The sequence below is a fragment of the Microcebus murinus genome, chromosome 1, assembly GCF_040939455.1.
Source record: "Microcebus murinus isolate Inina chromosome 1, M.murinus_Inina_mat1.0, whole genome shotgun sequence".
In the NCBI taxonomy this organism is placed as follows: Eukaryota; Metazoa; Chordata; class Mammalia; order Primates; family Cheirogaleidae; genus Microcebus; species Microcebus murinus.
Window position 1 is genome coordinate 67,337,612 of NC_134104.1, and position 17,216 is coordinate 67,354,827.

Genomic DNA, 17,216 nt, shown 5'->3' on the forward strand with positions numbered 1-17,216 from the left:
TGATTTTTTTAAAGTTAGACTTGTTCCTTTATTGCAAAACTTCTCGGAGGATTAAATATGCAAATGTGCATCATGACTCTTCATAAGTGAGATCGGGGAATGTGCCCATAAAACCCCTGGCAGGGATGGAGTTGCACCTTGGAAGGCTAGAAACAATGAAAAGATGTTATTTCTCATATGTAATTCCAAATAAAAATAGCACCAACCTGTGAAAAATTAAAGGGAGCCCAAAAAATTTCTGATTTCTCCCATGAGAGACTGTTTTGAAATGTCATATGTCAAACTTAAGGTATTTGGAAGGAGTGTGCTTTACGGATGTGCTGAGCAGCCCATATTAGGGTTAAAGAATTCACCCTCCCCCAGCTTCCATCCAAACCTCCTGTAAAGCCCACCGCTCTCCCCTTTTCTCTTGTGGACGCCTTTTTTGGCCTCCACCCATCTGCACCCAGATGCTCACGAGGCTTCCTGTGTCTCTCTCGGCTCCAGACCTAACAGTGCCTATTCTGCTCCTTGGATAGAGAAATGCCTTCCTGCCTGGGGCTTTAGGAACCCACTGCTATTCTACTCTGGTACAACTGAACTTACTTCGATTTGTTTTGCATTTGTGAGAGGAGATAAGGGATGGTGGCATGGTGGAAAATTTGCAGTAGGAAGGGAACTAGGGGTACCAGCCATTGAGGAAGGCTCAAGGCAAACGGGAATTGAATAGGTTGGCCACTTGGTTGGTGGGTTGCCTGTAAGGTAGCTTGTCTCTGATTAACAGTCTTCCTTATCTTAAAACATTACAAACCTTTAGACAAAGCTTCATTTCTTTAACCAATTACTTTGCAAAAATAACAGGAAAATACCTATTCCCACAATTTTCCCGGTAACAGTTAAAGATTAACCCTATGAGTTCTCTCACTAACATGTACCCTGCAGGAGTTCTGTCTTGCACAACTTCGGAAAAGAGCTTAATGGAGGGAAAAGAGGTGTAAATCTCTCTCTTGCAAAATGTTTTGTTTTTGTTTTTGTTTTGTTTTTGAGAAATTGCTTTTACATATTTCCTGAGTAAACAGCAGAAGACTGAGCTCTGGGCCTCAACTATATCTTAAGGACAAAGTCACTCCTATGATAATCCCTTCTCCAAGGAAAGGCAGGAAACCAACTCCTGACCTCTGACATCCTTGCAGTGTTTTTGTTATCTACCTGCTGCGCTTCTGTTGTCAACTGACTTTACAGCCATCACTATTTTTTTCTCTTTATCTCCCTTAAAATCAGTGAGCCACTTGGCCTCATGCTGGCACCCCCTTTTTCTCCTTGGGATGCCACACCATCTCCCTGCTGTCTTCCCCCACTTCCCTTCTCTCTTTCTCTTTCACTCTCTTTCTCTCTTTTTTGTCTCTCTCTGCCTCCTCTAAAAGGATAAAATAAACTTTTTTTACTTTTATATCTTAATCTCTGCATAAGAAATCTTTCTCTACCTGTGCCATGAGCACCCACCAGCCTTTCCACCCTAACATTGAGTATTTGATGGTTTTCCCTGGGACTCTCTTTTTGTCTTTCTATTCCCCAGGATGCTGAATATCTTCTCTTATGGGTGCTATGCTTAATGTCTCTGTTTCATGTGGAGCTATGTTTGCATTCACATGAAATGTCAAATTTTGATAACACAAGAACAGGAATTACAGTATCTCTTTCATATAAGAACTTCTCTCTCCCTGCCCCCATGCCAAGGCTGTGAGCTCCTCCAGGGCAGATCACTAGATCTATGTGCTGTGAACTAAAGTCACATCTTAAGGCTCCCCCCAGCAAGCTGACTGAATGGAAGTCCTCTTGGCCAATGGGATACCCTAAAATAAGTTGCCAGCCAGGAGAAGGGAGATCAGACACGCCTCATCATGTCCCCTCCCTTCTTGGAGATATCCTTTGTAACTCATTAATAGGCCTAAGACTATGAAAGACAAACCTGCAGGTCCTCAATTTATACAACAAATACATCCCCAGTACCTTGTCTCTGATTAACAGTCTTCCTTATCTTAAAACATTACAAACCTTTAGACAAAGCTTCATTTCTTTAACCAATTACTTACAAGTCAAAGAGTCTTTAAACCCACCTATAACCTATAAGCCCCCTCACCCTTAGAGATGCCCTGCCTTTCTGGGTCAGATTAATGTATGCCTTCCATTTACTGATTTATGACTTTACCTGTAACTCCTGTCTCCCTGAAATATATAAAACCAAATTGTAATTCAACCATAGCAGGTCCACTTGCTCAAGGCTTCTAGGGCTTGGCTCCAGGCCATGGTTCTCAAATTTGGCTCAGGATAAACCTCTCTAAATCATTTTATAGAGTTTGGCTTCTTTTCCATTGACGGTGCTATGTTAGCACTCTCATATAGCCTGGTGCAGAGTGGGCCTCTGTCAATGTTTGTGGAATGAAGGGATGGTGGGATCTTTCAGAGAGAAAATATGCCTTTCCCATCTCTGGCCTGGTGTCTCCCCCCAGCATTGGGGCAGGACTCTGCATTCACCGTGCCCTCAGCTATGTGTCATTTTCTAGGCTGGCCCTGAATATATTGAGCCCAAACTATCAACAAAGCTATGGTTTCTCCCTTTCTAGGGGAGTTTAGGATACAGAAAGATCCCCATCTTCTTGAACTGAAATGAGGTCTGCCCAGAAGAAAAAGATAAGATGGTCTCAGAATTTCAAAACCCATAAATGTTATTTTTTATTTCTTCTCTGAAAATCTTCTCTGTGGTCATTAATTGAATAAATATTTATTGTACCTGGATTACATGCCAGGTGCTCTGCTAGGTGCAAAGGATACAACTGTAAACAAGACACGGTCTCTGCTCACAAAGTCTACGGATAGAGCCCAGAAGTCAGATATTAAACAAGAAATTAAAAATAAAAGGGAAAAGTGTCAAGAGACATGTAGTGTGGAGCCTATGGAGAAAGGAGTGGGTGAGGGGGAGATTGTTTACCTGATGTAGTGAACAGGGAAGCCCTTCTTCAGAAAAATGATATCTAAGCTGATAACTGAAAGGATGGCTAAAGGCAGAGCAAGGCAATGTTCTGCGTAGAGGGAACAACATGTCCAAAGTGTTAGATGGAAAGGCTAGTAGATGCTCATGGCGCAGGTGGAGAAAGATTTCTCTGCGGAGATTAAGATATATAAAAGTAAAACAAAGTTTATTTTATCTTCTCAGAAGGATAGAGAGAATGAGAGAGTGAAGAGAGAGAGAAAGAAAGAGAAAGAAACGGGGAGAAAGAGAGAGAAGGGAAGGGGGGGAAGAGAGCAGGGAGATGGCGTGGCATCCCAAAGAAAGACAAGGGAGATGCCAGCAGCGAGGCCAGTGGCTCACTGATTTTAAAGGGGACAAAGAGAAAATAGTGATGGCTGTCAGTTGATAACAAAAGTTGCAAGAATGTCAAAGTCCAAAAGTTAGTTTCCTGCCTTCCTTGGAGAATGGATTATCATAGGAGATATGACTCTGTCCTATGGAGGCTGTAGCTCATTCTTCTGCTGTTTACTCAGGAACTCTGTAAAAGCAGATTCTCAGAAAAGAATTCTGAAAGGAAGAGATTTACATCTCTTTTCCATTTATTCAGCTCTTTTCAGAAGTTGTGTAAGACAGAACTCCTGTAAGGTACCTGTTAGTTGTTGAGGTCAGCTAAAATAAGGTTCTGGTTGTAGAAGAAAGCAAAGCAATCCACTTGTAACTGAATGCATATTCTGCCAGCCGCATGTTGTAACATTTTACTGTACCCAGACTAACTGACGCTATCTGCTTCTGTAAACAGCTTGCTTAGATAGTTCTCCGGTGCAGGCGCTCAAGGCTCCTGCCATCTGGAGAGAACATGATAAAGTGTAGAAAACAATACCCTCACTTATGTGCCTCTAGTTACGTAGGCCCTGACCCCATTATGTGCCTCTAGTCACGTAGCCCCCAACCCAAAATAGTATAAAAGATTTCTGCCGTCATGGCCTGGGGCTGTTCTCTGCCATTGCAATTGCAGTTGCCTCTGGAAAGACAGGAACAGTCGCTGGCCAGCTAATACAGGCTCGCAAACTCAATTTAATTTGGACTCGGTGGTCTTTTCTTGCACTCAGGACCATAACATTAGTGAGAGAACTCAAAGGATTGATCTTTAACTGCTACTGGGGAAATTGTAGGCTTAGGTATTTTCCTGTTATTTTTTGCAAGGCCGCCCCTTTCACAAAGATAAGAGAGAAACAGTATAAGGGGCACTTAAAGAAGAGTAGGGTGGTCACAGCACAGAATTCAAAAGATGGGTTCAGGAAAGTAGCCAATGGTTAGATGCCAGGGCAAGAAATTGTACTTTTTTTCTAAGTGCAAGAGGAGCCATTGAATGATTCTAAGTAAATTCTAATTCTTGTATATCAAACAGCCCTAATCTCGTCATGGGAAATGATTACATTACAAGATTTAGGTTGAATTAGGTTCTCGAGAAGACTTACTTTTCTTTTCACATTGCTGAATTTCGAGTAGAACCATGATATCTGGTTCTGCTGCCAGGTCTTGCAAATCATAAGATAAAAACAGAAAGTTCCAGTAAGAAAATCTTCCTCCTTGGATCACTGTAAGAGAGCTAAGGATTTCTTCAGGGCCTGTATTCTCGATTGCCTGACTTCTCCTTTGACCAGAAAGGAGCACATGGATTCTCTCCTGGTTGATTCTTTCTTCTCCTACCACTGCTACAGCATTTGAAGTGGAATTAGACCACCATACTCCCTTGTGAAAAGTTGCTCAATACAATGGACACAGTGTAAAGGGACATTCTGCTCTTTCCTTCCATCTTTTGAGGTGATTTTGGCTTCCTTGTAAGCTCGTAAATTCCTTTTATGGTAATTAAGGTTGTTCATGTCTCAGGGAGCACAGCCCTTTCACCTGCAACGAAGACTGTTTCAGCTCTTCTGAGCCATTCCTAATGTTTTAGAATTTGACTGAGCAGATCTTAAATCAGTTTTTTTGCGTGTTCTACAAAGAGAATAGATGAAGGCATTTCATGCAGCCCGCAGCCTAATAGTGTCAGTTCATCTCAGAGAAGCATGACAGAGAGACAGTGTCCTTAGCCATGCCCTATGTCTGATTCTACTGCTTTCAATCCTGGAGAGCTTCAGGAAACATTTCCTTGTTGGTTTTGGCAATTTAAATTATCCTTTGCAAATGCAGTACTTGCATACCAAGTTGCTAATTGCTTGGAACCTCTGGCCTGGCTGCCAGAAGCCAAGTTCAGCTAGTCCTCTGATTTCCAGCCTTTAGTCTTCCCTAAACCTTAGCTCTCCGTGCTTCAATGACCCTTTCTTATGGTATCACACTCTTAGTTTTGCTCAGCTTTTTTCTTTTCTTTTTTTTTTTTGAGACAGAATCTCACTCTGTTGCCAGGGCTAGAGTGCCATGGCGTCAGCCTAGCTCACAGCAGTCTCAAACTCCTAGGCTCAAGTGATCCTCCTGCCTCAGCCTCCCGAGTGGCTGGGACTACAGGCATGTGCCACCATGCCTGGCTAATTTTTTCTATATATTTTTAGTTGGTCGATTAATTTCTTTCTATTTTTAGTAGAGATGGGGTCTTGCTCTTGCTCAGGCTGGTCCCAAACTCCTGACCTCGAGCGATCCACCCGCCTCGGCCTCCTAGAGTGCTAGGATTACAGACGTGAGCCACCGTGCCCGGCCTGTGCCCAGGTTTTAATTGAGAACCAAGAAATCAAATGTAGTATAGGCGTTGCTAGTTGAATAAAATACAAAGTTAATATCACAATCATAGTTGCCATATCTCTTGCTATTAAGACATTCTGTGATGATCTTCTAAAGTGTGGAGGAGAACAATTTTTGGCCTTTTTAGTCAACAAGAGTCACAGATACAAATACTGAACAGGCCAGGTAAACAAATGCAGTGGGCTGGGGGGGCCTGTAGGTTAGGGGCGAGTGCAGGCCCCTTCTGAAGAAGGGACCATTGCTTCATTCCCACAGACTGTTGCCAGGAAGGCCTGGTGAAGACAGATCTTGTTTTCTAAGAGAAGCCAGAAATCTGGGTGTTAATCTGAAAGCTCCTCAAGTTTTAAATGGTCACCACTATTTCAAAAGAATATTAAGTATTTGTAGGGACCAAAAAAAAAAAAAAACTATTTGTGAACCAGATTCAAACCATGGATGAGTGCTAGTCTGGAATCTCTGGTCTAGAGTCTGTTCTAATTGCAAAATCTGTAACCAGAGGAAAATGCATCATATTTCTGAGAGGGACTGGTAACATCTACATGTAAACCTTAGAAGTGTCTTTATAGTTGGGTACTTTTAGAAGAGGGTTTCATGATGAAAACCTTCCCATTCCTATTCTCCCAAACACATGTAGGGGCAAAGAGAGGTGAAAATAGCAGGTGTATTTTCCTAGGGCTGTTATGACAAAGTACCACAGACTGGGAGGCTCAAGCAACAGAAATTTATTTTCACACAATTGTGGAGCTAGAAGTCCAAGATCAAGGTGTTGGCAGGGTTGGTTTCTTCTGAGGCCTCTCTCCTTGGCTTATAGATGACCATCTTCTCCCTGTGTCTTCACATAGTCTTCCCTCTGCACCTGCCTGGGCCCTAATTTCCTCTTCTTATAAGGTGTCAAAAGACAAAATTATAACAAATTTAGTTATAGATCTAATAGCTTTAATTTGCAATTCATAAATCAGGGCAGCCTCCATTTCACAAAATAGAATAAAGCTGGGCATGGTGGCTCACTCCTGTAATCCTAGCACTCTGGGAGGCAGAGGCAAGAGGATCACTTGACATCAGGAGTTCGAGACCAGCCTGAGCCAGAGCAAGACTCCCCCCTCTACTAAAAATAGAAAAATTAGCTGGGCAATGTGGTGTGCACCTGTAGTCCAGCTACTTGGAAGGTCGAGGCAACAGGATCACTTGAGCCCAGGAGTTTGAAGTTGCTGTGATCCAGGCTGATGCCACAGCACTCTAGCCCAGGCAACAGAACAAGACTCTGTCTCAAAAAAAACCAAAACAACAACAACAACAATAAAAAAATAGAATGAGAGCTCCCACTGGGCAGTGTCAGAACAGCAGGTTTTGTAAGTTGGGAACAAGGTAACAGAACTGATTGGTTAACATCAGATTACTTCAGGTTACTTTTTTGTAAAGGTTAAAGCATCATGCTGACTCAGATAGACTAGAATCTCCTGTTTTCAGGAAAAGTCTGTTTTGAGGCCTATCTGCTTCCTCAAAGTTTCAGTTTGATCATGTGACATTTAGCATGACTGACTCCATTTTGGTTTAATCTGGTCTGTTGAGGCCTAGTACAGGGGCTCAGTTCAAAACAATGCCTCCCCCCTATAATTTTTGTTTAACAAGGGCCACCATTCTTATTGGATTAGAGCCCACCCTAATGACCTATTTTATTTTATTTATTTATTTTTTTTAGAGTATCCAGAAACAGTAAAAATGACTTATTTTAACTTAATTACTTGTTTTAAAGACTCTATCCAAATAAAGTCACATTCTGAAGCATGGGCAACATTATCTCTTTCTTGAAACATTTGCAGAGCTGACATGGAATGAAGTTGGCAGAAATATTATAGAGGGATGTCATCCTTTGTAGAATGCTAGAATAGATGGCTCAGGCTCCTTCCAGTTCAGAGGCTGAACTTATCCCTCTGGCATGTCACAGGGACCCTCTGTGTCTTAGTTTCAACATATGAATTTTGGAGGGACACAGTTTGACCCATAACAGCAGGTTGTCCATCTTCATATAGCATCTCCAAGAACAGCATGCACTCTTTCCGTTCCTCTCGTTTAACAGAACTAGGTAGCCTGGCAACAAGTATTTATTAATGTCCATATGTACCCAAACCTGTGGATGAATCCAAAGAAAAAGAGCTACAGAAACAGATTGTCAGAGCAGAAAAAGGGCTTTGAGATCAGAGTTCTGCTTAGAGATCATTTTATAATAAGGAAACTAAGACACAGAGGGTCCGTGTGACATGTCAGAGGGATAAGTTCAGCCTCTGAACTGGAAAGGGCCTCAGCCACCTATCCTAGCATTCTATAAGAAATGCCTTAACTCTGTAATGTTCTTGCCAAATGGTGTCACTTCATTCCATGTCCGCCTGTCAAGTCTGCAAATGTTTCAAGAAAGAGATAATGTTCCCATAAATATTTTTGTCTTTTAATCCTCAATTCTAGGTAAAATCCTCGATTCCTTCAACTATTCTTTTTAAAACATGATTGCAAGTCCTTTCACTGTCCTATACACACCTCTATGTCTTTTCTTTCTTTCTTTTCTTTTTTTTTTTTTTTTTAAGGCAGGGTCTCACTCTGTCACCCAGGCTGGAGTGCAGTGGCACAATCATAGCTCACTGCAGCCTTAAACTCCTGGACTCCAGTGATCCTCCTGCCTCAGTCTCCCTAGTAGCTAGGACTACAGGGACATGCCATCATGTCTGGCTAATTTTTTTTTTCCTTTCTTTCTTTCCTTTTTTTTTTAGAGACAAGGTCTCACTATGTTGCTCAGGCTGGTCTTGAACTCTTGGCCTCAAGTAATCCTCCTGCCTTAGTCTCCTAAAGTGCTCATATTACAGGCATGAGCCATGCCTAGCCATATGTTTGCTCTCTTAATGGTGTGCCTATCTTTCAATAAGAACTGGATTGTTGCAAAAAAAAAAAAAATGGTGTGCCTAGCATAGGAAATCTTCAGATGTGGCCAGACTGGCATAAAGTGGCTCAGATCAGTCACCTCTCTTACTCTCAACATCATTATGCTTCTGTAAGTATGGCCTGTAATCATCTCAGCACATCTCTGTCCTCACACATTAACCTAGTCGTAAGTCCTTTGCACGTGTGCTCTGAAAAGCCCACTTCGTGCCTGTGCACTATACTTGCCTTTTATTTCCTGTTAACTTTTATCTTGCAGGATTCTCCCCATTACTCTGGCCTGTCAGGCTCTTTTTGGATTCTGATACTGACATCCTCTCTATTTGCTGTCTCCTTTGGCTTCCTGTCAGCTGCAGAGTCCTCAGCTTGTCATTGTACTCAGCCAAGTCATGGGCAAAATGTTGACCAACAGCCTGTGTAAAGTCTTGCCTCTGGGTTCCCATGGATCCAATCAATGAGAACACTAAGGTGGGTGGATTGGTTCTGTTCTCACCCAGCTGACATTTCTCCACCTAATTTGAAAGGATGTAATAAAAGATTTGGCTGAACTCCTGTGGCTACAGCATTTCCCTTACCCTACCATCCAGTGGCCTAGATTTTAAAAGATCACCCAACAAGTTAGTGGCTGAGCTGAATCGCTGTGATCTCTGCTGTCCAAGATCTCCCAGTCTATTTGGAGACATGAGAAATATCCACCTGATATACAGTCAAGAGCACTGGTTCTAAGGAAGTTTTCTATTAAAAAAAAAAAAAAAAAAAAAAAGCACTGGGCTCTGGGATACGAGAAGAGAGGGCTTTAGAGTGACCAGTTGGTGATCCAAACTTAAGAACAGAGCTGCAGGTGAATTAAAACCTCCTTAGCTGAATCTGCTTGGAGTATGACATCTCCTTTCCATGATTTTTCTCTTCTGAAAATTGCAGAAAGTATATTTTCTTTAAGTATGGGCTGATAATCATTTCAAACAGTTTTACTCAGACTCCATGAAATCTCCTTCCCAGAAAGGTTGTTATAGTTGGCACGGACTGGCTTTAAGGCAGATCTGGCAGGAGACTGGGCGAGATGGCTATTATAGTTCCTATGGCCACATTCCTTTAGCAGTGAGGGCCAAGAAGAAAGGCATTTGTTTCACGTATCCGTGAAGAAGTTTCTTACATTAGTGCTGCTTGGTGAAGGAGATTCCAGCCATATCTTCCCACCTGTGCCTGTGACATGCTTTCATATTACTTGTGTATAGCCTAAGAAGGGAGGAAAAGAGAAGTTGAAAATGGATCTACCACTATGGTTTTAAGACTTTTCTTATGAATTCTCTCTTCTCTCAAGTAAAGGGATTTTCTTTTTTTACATGACTAGTGAAGAATACTAAACATCTTGTTAGCCATGCCAAGAAGATGGTCATCTAGCATTTTAAAGACCATTTTAAGAAGTCATCTTTTAGTCCCTGCTACTTGGGAGGCTGAGGCAGGAGGATTGCTTGAGGCCAGGAGTTCAAAGCTGCAGTGAGCTGTGATCATGCCTGTCAATAGCCACTGTACTCCAGCCTGGCAACAGAGTAAGACCCCCTTGCGAAAAAAATAAAATAAAAACAAAAAGTCATCTTTTGGCTGGGTGTGGTGGCTCACGCCTATAATCCTAGCACTCTGGGAGGCCGAGGCAGGTGGATTGCTCCACGTTAGCAGTTCGAGACCAGCCTGAACAAGAGTAAGACCCCGTCTCTACTAAAAATAGAAAAATTAGCTGGGCAATGTGGTGTACACCTGTAGTCCCATCTACTTGGGAGCCCGAGGCAACAGGATCACTTGAGCCCAGGAGTTTGAGGTTGCTGTGAGCTAAGCTGACACCACGGCACTCTAGCCTGGGTAACAGAGTGAGACTGTCTCAAAAAAAAAAAAGAAGTCATCTTTTTTCAAAAGCAATTTATTGAGCATCTATAAAAGCATGTTCATAGTTTATAATTAAAAAACTAGAAAAAAAAACTAAATATTCATTCGTAGGCTAATGTGTTACTTCTGTAATAGCTTCTATACTATTGAAATTTTTGATAACAAAAATGTGTTCATATTACTTGTGCCAAGTTATTGCTGTAGCTGTCTAAGTAGTCCCCCCCAACTGTTGTTTTTGCCTTTTATAATCGTTCTCACTGCTTTCTCAGTGATCTATTAAAATGCAAATATGATGGCGGCATTTCTAGGCCTAAAGCTTTTTATGGTTTGTTCCTCATTGTTTATTCATCACCTTCCAGGCTCCTCAGTGTGAGCAACAGCCCTTCGGTATCTGTCCCTGCTCTCCTTTGCAGCCTCATCTCCCACGCCAGGGAATCTGCTTTCCAACCACACATTGCTTTCTCCATCCTCAACCTGTCAGCTTCTTTCCAGCTACATGGCTTTGCACTTGCCTTGCTCTCTGCTTTCAGTACCTTCTTCCTCTTCTTCTAAAATCAAACTCAAGCATTACTGTCCCTCTCCACCCCCAGCAGAGTTAAGCCCACCCTAATATATTCCAGCAGCCCCTCTGGGCTCTGCTCACCTGCATGAACCTGTCTGTATTCATGCCTAATCCACCTGTCAGCCCACTAGGACATGTGTTCTTTGGAGCTGAGAGGTGTATTCATCTCTGTATGCCCCACTCAAGCAAGGACCCTATTGGAGGTTAAATGTTGAAGGAATAAATAAATTAATAAATGAATCTATGTACAATTTTTCTAATGCTTATGTCTACTAGTTCCTTCTGTTTGCTTTAGCCTGTACTCAATCCTTTAAACCATATTTCACACATATAAAAATTTGGGGCTGGCAGAACAGAGATCCCATGCAAAATGTTCACTCTTAGGCTCAAACCCTCCTAGGGATGGCCTAGCCCTGTGCATAGTAGTAAAACCCATCTGTGATCCTCAGCTCCAGGAGGTCTTCTGCCTTGGAGGACTTCGGCTGGGATATCCTATGTCTTTGGGGGATTGGAACCATCTCGGGATTTGATCCCATACTCAGTCCACTTCGCTCTTCTCATTTTTTTTTTTTTTTTTTTTTTTTGAGACAGAGTCTTGCTTTGTTGCCCAGGCTAGAGTGAGTGCCATCACCAGTGAGTGTCAGCCTAGCTCACAGCAACCTCAAACTTCTGGGCTCAAGCGATCCTGCTGCCTCAGCCTCCTGAGTAGCTAAGACTGCAGGCATGCGCCACCATGCCCAGTTAGTTTTTTCTATATATATTAGTTAGCCAATTAATTTCTTTCTATTTATAGTAGAGACAGGGTCTCGCTCTTGCTCAGGCTTGTTTCGAATTCCTGACCTCAAGCGATCCGCCCACCTCGGCCTCCCAGAGTGCTAGGATTACAGGCGTGAGCCACCGCGCCCGGCCTTCTCATTTGGTTTTACCCCTGGCTGGCACAGGTCTCTATTGTATAAATCTGTTGCCAAAACAATTTCGAAATATGAAAATATTACAAATCGTGAAAATGATTTCCTCTAGGATGCTTTATCTGCAAATGGATGTGAATTTGCCTCGGGAGTAATTGCACAAGCTCATCAAAGCCCTGACCACTCTGTGAACCCCAGCACTTCTCATTCAGTCCCTATAGTGCTTCCCATTAGTCCTCTACAGCCCAGCTGGAAACAAAGCCCCAGAGCAGGTAGGCTTCTTTAGTCTATAATTGATACATAGAAAAGAAGATATATAACATGCATGTAAGTTTTGGAACATAGCAGTGTTTCTTGTCTTTCTATACCTATCACCTAGAAAAATTCATAGTACAATAAATATAATATATGTGAATAAATGAATGATTTTTCTATAAATAAGTGAGCCAGAAAGACCAGCATCTGCCAGATAAAACATCCATCAGTTGTCAGACAGCTTAAGGTGTCATTCCAAGGTGAACTGAACTTCCCTTCTAAATGCATAAGAACCAAATGTTATTCTACTTTCCAAACTGATTCTTTCCCTTCTGGTCTACCTTTCAGTTTAGCAGTGTGGCTCTTTCACAGGGGTATGTAGTGGAGACAACACGGTGTGGTGGAAAGACCACAGACTAGAGTCAAATGACTCTAAAATGGCTTCACCAATTTATAGTTGCATGAACTTGGGCAAACTACACAACATCCCAAAGACTCAGTTCTCTTATCTATTAAATGGAGATAATAATACCCACCTGCTGGAGTTATAGGGAATGAAAATGAAATAACATCTGATGTTAGTTACTTTCTCACATTATTACAGATAAAGAAACCGATTCTAAATACTTCTAGATAGAATTAATCCGAGCCCTGCTATTGACGACATACAGAAAGGTTGCTTAAAAGCTGCATTTGCAAAGGGTTGCCATCTACCTGCAGGTGTCTGCTCTCCTCTTGAACTCACGTTCCCTTTCAGCGGCATCTCTCCTTGATTGCTTTATAATGCTTTTTACCTTCTGTGGCAGCTAATTCCTACACATGGCTTCCTGGAGTTTTGTCTTTCACATATTTTTGCTGAGTCACTTTCGTTTTCAGCTTTGATTTAATCCTAGAGACAAATCAATAAGTAACTATGACTCTCTCCCAGAAAGAAAAAAATAAAAGGGTGAAAAGAAAAAGGAACGCTTTGTGGGTAGTTCTAGCAGTTCTATTTGGTCTGTACACGCAGTCCTGACTTCTGGAATAGCCTCTGTATTCTGAGGTGTATTTACAAAGCCAGACTTTTAAAACTCACAATGCCAGTTCCCACAGAAATGAGGTTACCTTCGGTCATTGGGTCCTCAGGGCAGTCCATGAGTCTGTCTAATCCAGAATGTTGCCAGTCTGATGCTTGGGGTGTATTGTTCTGCTCTTGCCAGTAACTCTTCAACCCTGATTCTGAAAGCGAGAAAGGGAACTTTGTGTTCCAACGCCCGGTGCCAGGGACACAGCTCTAGCCTGCTCCCTGCTTGGCGGGGCCGTGGCTAGGGTTAGGGCTGTGCCAGGAAGGGCGCAGGGGAGAAGGGCAGATAATCCTGGGCAGCAGGACCAGGACTTCAACTCTCTGTCTCAGGACATGTCTCCAGTCCTGTCACTCCCCACATTCCCAATAAGGACTAATAGGAATAGTTACGACATTTTTCATCCTTAGTGTCTTGCTAGTCTCATTTGGAACTCATAACAACACACTCAGGTTAGTCATTGTTATAATTTTCATTTAACAGGCAAGAAAAATGAGGCTCAGAAATTAATAATTTTTCTAAGGCCAGTTGGGGGAATGGGTGTGAAAATACACTCAACTGTCACCTGATCATGGATGTGTTTCATGAGGTCACCTCCCACATTTGCTAGTTCATACAGTTGTTTCCAGGCAATATAACTTTGTTAATAAATAAACAGTCATCCCTCAGCATCGATGGGCATTGGTTTGAGGACCCTCCTCCCTGGTGGATACCCAAATTCATGGATCTGCAAGTTCCTAATATAAAATGGCATAGTATTTGCATAACTAACCTACACACATCTCCCATATTCTTTAAATCACCTCTAGATTATTTATACCACCTTTTTTTTTTTGAGACAGGGTCTTGCTCTGTGTCCTTAGCTAGAGTGTAATAGTGTTGGCCTAGCTCACAGCAATCTCAAACTCCTGGGCTCAAGCAATCCTCCTGCCTCAGCCTCCCAAGTAGCTGGGACTACAGGCCCACACCACCGCGCCCGGCTAATTTTTCTATTTTTTGCAGAGATGGGGTCTTGCTGTTGCTCAGGCTGCTCTTGAATTCCCAGCCTCAAGCAATCCTCCCACCTTGGCCTTCCAAAGTGCTAGGATTACAGTCATGAACCACCCTGCCTAGCCTTAGTTATAATACCTAATATAATGTAAATAGTTGTTATACTGTATTGTTTTTAAATTTGTATTATTTTTTATTGTCATATTGTTATTTTTATTATTTGGGTTTTATTTTTTGAAGACTCTATTTTTAATCTGCAGTCGTTTGAATTTGTGGATACATATAGAATGCCAAGAGTATTTATTTATTTAATGAACACTTCATAGTGCTTCTAGGTGCCAGGCAACTAGAGTGTTACTAATGTTAGACCATTTAATATGGCTCATTTATAAGTCAAGGTTTGATTTCTTTTCTTTCAAAAATTTTAAACCTGTGCCCCAATCTCTGTGGAATCATCTTGGAAATGGACGGTGACTTTAATGTCCCCTACAGTACTTGTTTAGTCAGATATACTTGAGCTTAGTCAAGTGATCTCTGGCTCTTGTATTTCTGGTATCTGATGAGTTGCTTTCAAGAGTCAGATTCTTTGCCAAATAGTTTACATGTGATGTCAGCCTTTATATTTGCAAACCCAGCAGGTCTTTCCACCATAGCCTTTCTTGTTTGAAGACAAAAATATAAACTGTCTCTAGCCAAACCTAAAGTGTGAGCCAGTGGAATCTGTCTCTGAATGAACCCTCTATTCTGAGTCCAGCAGTTCTGTGCTTGTTAGCGCCTAGAGAGTATTTGACCAGCCTCTCGAGGCAGTGTAGCCTAGTGGTTACCAGGCTGGGCTCTGCAAGAGGACCTCTCCTGGCTTTGAATCCTGGCTCTCCCGCTTTCTACTGTGTGATCTTTGGCAAGTTACTTGCCTGTCTGTGCCTCAGTTTTCTCACCTGTTAAATGAGGGTGGTAGTAGAGCAGACAGACACAATGTCTTGCTGGTATTGGTGTCCCCAGCTCTTAGCACAGTACCTGGCCCCAAGTAGGCAGAAAATGTATGTTGAACCAGATTGAACGAGCTCTCCAGAGATATGCCTCTTGAGGATGGGCCCTGCGTGCTCTGGATTTGGGCAGCTTCCTTGGTTTACAAACCTCTAGACCTAAATGGGACTTTTTTCTTTTTCTTTTTCTTTTCTTTTTTCTTTTTTGAGCTGACATGCTCAATAGCCCCAGACTTGAGGAAGCTCAGGTGCCCAGATGTTAAAGTCTTCTTTGGCTTACATTACGGTAACAAAGACACTAATATATGTTGATTTTATTTTACTAGAGTCATTACAATGAAAAAACAGCCAGTTTATCCCGCCTATCCCCTTTTGCTCTGTGGTACCTTCACCCTTCCTTGTGCTCAATTACAAAAGCAAATGGATATTATACTTTTATTTTACTTTTTTAATTTCAGCATATTACAGGGGTACTAATGTTTAGGTTACATATATTGCCTTTGCCCCACCCAAGTCAGAACTTCAAGCATGTCCATCCCCCAGACAGTGTGCACCACACCCATTAGGTGTGAATATACCCATCCCCTCCGCCCCCTCCCACCTGCCCAACACCCGATGAATGTTACAAAAATATGGAACGCTTCAGGAATTTACATGCCATCCTCGTGGGGGGGGCCATGCTAATCTCCTCTGTATCGTTCCACTTTAAGTATATGTGCAGCCGAAGCGAGCACAGCAAATGGATATTATCTTGGAGGTGGAAAGTAAAAAGGATTGATGGGTGAGAATTTAGAAATAACATCCTAACTTTGGAACATAATCAGTCTGGGACCATTGATTCCATTTCATTTTTATTTCCTGATTTAGAGAGTGGTGGAAGTCTGGAGTGTTTATTGTTTTGGGAGAGTCTTAAAAGGATCATTTGACTTGGTTTCTTATGCAAACTCTGCTCACCTGCTTAGGTGTGGCCCAGGCAGAATGCATTCTGGAGACCTTGTGCTTGAGAGAGTTGTTCTTAGGGCTGAAACCCAGTCTAATCTACAGCCCTAAATGGAGGCACCTCGTGGTCACCATCTTTTTCCTTTAAAGAGGTATTTAGAGTTTGGACATTGAGGAGACTGGGAGCTTTTTTTTTTTTTTTTATGATGATGATAAAAGCAGGAGGCTGGCACAGATAACTTCTTGAATCCTCTTTTAGCTCTTAAAAAAGTTATTGAACACCTTCTATTAGCCAAGTGCCAAGCTAAATGCTTTTATGTACATTATCTCATTTAGTTCTCACAACAGTCTTAGGGAGGAGGTATTATTACCTTATTGTGCAGATAAGGAGAGCTTAGACTCCAAAAGGTTAAGTGATTTGCCAAGGTTACATAGTTCCCAGGCAGTTAAACCTCACTCATTCAATAAGTATTTATTGGCGGGGCGTGGTGGCTCATGCCTGTAATCCCGACACTTAGGGAGGTTCGGGCAGGAAGATTGCTGAAGCCCAGGAGTTTGAGGTTACAGCGAGCTATGATCACGCCACTGCAACTCTAGCCCAGGTGACAGAGCAAGACCTTGTATCAAAAACAAAAAAGCATTTATTTAGCCCCTGGCATGTGCTAGGCACTGGAATAAGCTCTGGCAATACTGACATGAATGAGAAGTGGCCAGGCACTCAAGCGTTCACAGTCTAAAGACAAAGATGGACCTCTAAACAATTCCACAATCTGGTGTGGCCACTGTGAGAAAAGGACAGCCTGAGAGAATGGGTAAGAGCACCCCGGAGGGCAGGACCCCCTAAATGAAGCTTAGAGGACCAGTGAGCACTAAGTTGTGGGAGGGATGGAGAGAGCAGGAGAGAGCATCCCAGCAGGGGAGACAGGTCAGCACAGGCAAAGGCCTGGCGCTGATAGCAGCACTGTGAGCTGTGGTGATAGCAGC

At 42.4% G+C, this 17,216-nt stretch overlaps 1 long non-coding RNA gene and 1 other non-coding gene across 3 annotated transcripts; both read right to left on the minus strand.

The window, feature by feature from the left end:
• Positions 1-6,424: 6,424 nt before the first annotated feature.
• Positions 6,425-13,654, minus strand: LOC105879850 (uncharacterized). Of its 2 annotated transcripts, XR_012918985.1 has the most exons (3): positions 13,364-13,636; positions 6,870-9,889; positions 6,425-6,605 (listed from the first exon to the last, which is right to left on the minus strand). It is a non-coding gene; the product is annotated as an uncharacterized LOC105879850 (long non-coding RNA). The 2 variants fall into 2 exon arrangements; XR_001157907.3 differs by having other exon boundaries at positions 6,425-9,889; positions 13,364-13,654.
• Positions 13,655-15,919: 2,265 nt separating this feature from the next.
• LOC142874959 (U6 spliceosomal RNA) lies at positions 15,920-16,027 on the minus strand. The gene has a single exon (XR_012922547.1). It is a non-coding gene; the product is annotated as a U6 spliceosomal RNA (small nuclear RNA).
• Positions 16,028-17,216: the final 1,189 nt, after the last annotated feature.